Here is a 2,517-nt window from a genome sequence, read left to right as displayed (position 1 = left end):
CTTATTCTTCATTTCGTTCAAGTGCATTGGCTGTATTCCTCCACGCCTTAGTAACTTATGAGGTAGAAATAATTGCCACATTAAATTAGCATTAATATAATAAAATAAATAGCTAACACCAAATACAATTTGCAATGTAGGAGGCATTATTATGGGATGTGATCAAAATATATAGTGATCCAGGTGTGGTGGTACATGCCTGTAATCCCAGCACTCAGGAGGCTGAAGCAGGAGAATCGCCATAAGTTCAAGGCCAGCCTGGAGTACATAGCCAGACTGTGTCTGAAAATAAATAAATAAATAAATAAATTTTAAGAAATATATGGTAACTATTTAAACTTGAGAAATGTATTACAGCGAAAGACACGTTGCCATTAATCACCGTCAGACTCCTCCCCATTACTTCAAATACGCTTACTGCATCATCCTTGCTGCTTTCTGAAGCAGTTCTGGAGGTGCTCTTTCACAGGTGTCTGTATGAAGTGTGATAAACATACAACGAATGCTGCTGCAGGTGCCATCCAGCGGAAAGGCAGGCTCATAAAAACACTCAGCGGGTCCTCATCCGCCTTATTTACTAGCTCTGGAGCCACACAACTTCTGGCTCTTCCCCGGAGTCGAAATGACCTTGAAAGGCAAATGTTTTGAATCAGTTCAGGACGCTGAGGCTGTCATGATGGCTCAAGTAAGACACGCACAAAAGAGGACCTCCAGGACTGTCTCATGTGACACGTATGTTTGAAGCAAGGGGGAATATTCTAAGTGGATCACTGGCAATGTGTTTTTTACCGTAATAAATTTTAAAAATTAATTATTCATCATATTTTTGATGACATCTTGTATATGTCTCATAACAATCCGTTTGAAGCTGTGTGAAGTTACTGCTATATTATCATCTCATTTTTTCTTTTCTTTTTTTTTTTTCACTACTGGGAATCGAACTCACGACCTCATGCTTCCCAGGCAGGCACTGTGCCGCTGAGCTAAGTCCCCAGCCCCACTATCTCGTTTTTTAGATCAGGAACCTTAGGTACTAATGTCAAGTAAACTGCCCAAGGTCTTGTAGCCAAAATGTGTTAAACCACAGGTAAACTCCGTTCTCATGATTCCAAAGTCCATGGCCTGAGAGGATAGAAAGCCTACTTCAAACCATCCTATGCCCAAAGTGGAACTTACTCCGAACTCTGCTGGGTCCTTTATCCGTAGGCGGCTCTTGCTTCAGGGCTGACTCTGCCTAAGTACTCAAGCTAGCCGGATTTGGGGCTCCCCTCCCAACTTTGTTCTCTGCCAGCCCCTCTTTAAGTGCTGACGGCAGCAACACTAGGTCCCTATCATTAGCAGCTTCAAATTCAGAATAGCGAGAAAACTGTTGCAGGGATTCAGCAGAAGCCTCTGGACCGCGTCTCCGCGAGCCCAGCTGGCGAAAGGGTTCTGCCCAGCTGCTCACTGCCAGGGTACAGCAGACACACACACCTGGCCAGCTGCACGTCGGGGACGGTGCGGAGCCCGCCTCCCTAGAGCTGCGCGCACAGAAGTCTGGACGCAGCGACCCGCACGGAGGACGAGCGTTCCCGCCGTGCGCCCGCGGCAGAACCCGCTGCAAGGGAAGGGTGGAAGGCCGGGGTGGGTGCTGCACCGGGAAAGGTTCCGACGGCCGAGTGGTCGGCGCCACCTTTTGTTTGTCCGCTCAGGATTTTTCCTTGCTGTTTCTGACTTTTAAAACGGGGAGAGCCGGGCGTGGTGATGCACGTCTGTAATCCCAGCACTCAGGAGGCTGAGGCAGGAGGATCGTGGCAAGTTTGAGGCCAACCTGGGATACAAAGTGAGTTCAAGGCCAGCCTGAACTGCATAGCGAGACCCTGTTTCAAAAAGACAAATAAAATAAAATAATAAAACGGGGAGCCAGGGGTTCCTAAAGGGCGAACAGTTCTCCCGGGGCCACAGACCCGGGCGGGGCCGGGAGAGCGGGTGCAGCCTGCGCAGGGCTCAGCCCCGGGAGCCGGGCCGGCGCCGGGTCTGCGGGTTCGGGACGTCGGCGCCGGACCCCGCTCCCCGCGGAGCCCGCAGCCCCGGGCTGTCGTCGGCGCTGGCGGTTATCACTCCCTCCAGAAACTCCCTGTCTCATCGACACAGTGACTTAGCCTTGGCACGGACCGCGCCCTTTCCTGATTTCTGAATTTGCTGAAAAAACAAAAACAAAAACAACAAAAAATACCTCACGAACCCCCAGCCTCCTAAAGAGCTGGGCCCGAGGCGGAGACAGAACCCAGAGAGGAGGGTCCTCGTCGCGCAGATCGCGAGGGTCTGGCGCTGTGGAACCCGGACACAGCCGAGTGAGGGGCCGGTTCCAGGCTCCGCCTCTTCCCGCCCCGCCTTCTTTCCTTTATTCCTCCCCTCCTCTCCCCTTCCTTTCCTTCCCCCTCCCCTCCCTCTCTCCTCTCCTTCCTTCCTTTCTTCCTTCCTTCCTTCCTTCCTTCCTTCCTTCCTTCCTTCCTTCCTTCCTTCCTTCCTTCCTTC

At 51.3% G+C, this 2,517-nt stretch overlaps 1 long non-coding RNA gene across 2 annotated transcripts; it reads right to left on the bottom strand.

Annotated features, from left to right (window-relative positions):
* Positions 1–246: 246 nt before the first annotated feature.
* LOC106148563 lies at positions 247–2,339 on the bottom strand. Of its 2 annotated transcripts, none has more exons than XR_001234136.1 (3): positions 2,216–2,339; positions 419–627; positions 247–282 (listed from the first exon to the last, which is right to left on the bottom strand). It is a non-coding gene; the product is annotated as an uncharacterized LOC106148563 (long non-coding RNA). The 2 variants fall into 2 exon arrangements; XR_001234135.1 differs by lacking the exon at positions 2,216–2,339 and adding an exon at positions 1,474–1,798.
* Positions 2,340–2,517: the final 178 nt, after the last annotated feature.

The sequence above is a fragment of the Chinchilla lanigera genome, unplaced genomic scaffold (assembly GCF_000276665.1).
Source record: "Chinchilla lanigera isolate Chin_1 unplaced genomic scaffold, ChiLan1.0 scaffold00023, whole genome shotgun sequence".
Taxonomy (NCBI): domain Eukaryota; kingdom Metazoa; phylum Chordata; class Mammalia; order Rodentia; family Chinchillidae; genus Chinchilla; species Chinchilla lanigera.
Note: the sequence above shows the minus strand (reverse complement) of the source record. Positions and strands in the feature narration are given on the sequence as shown.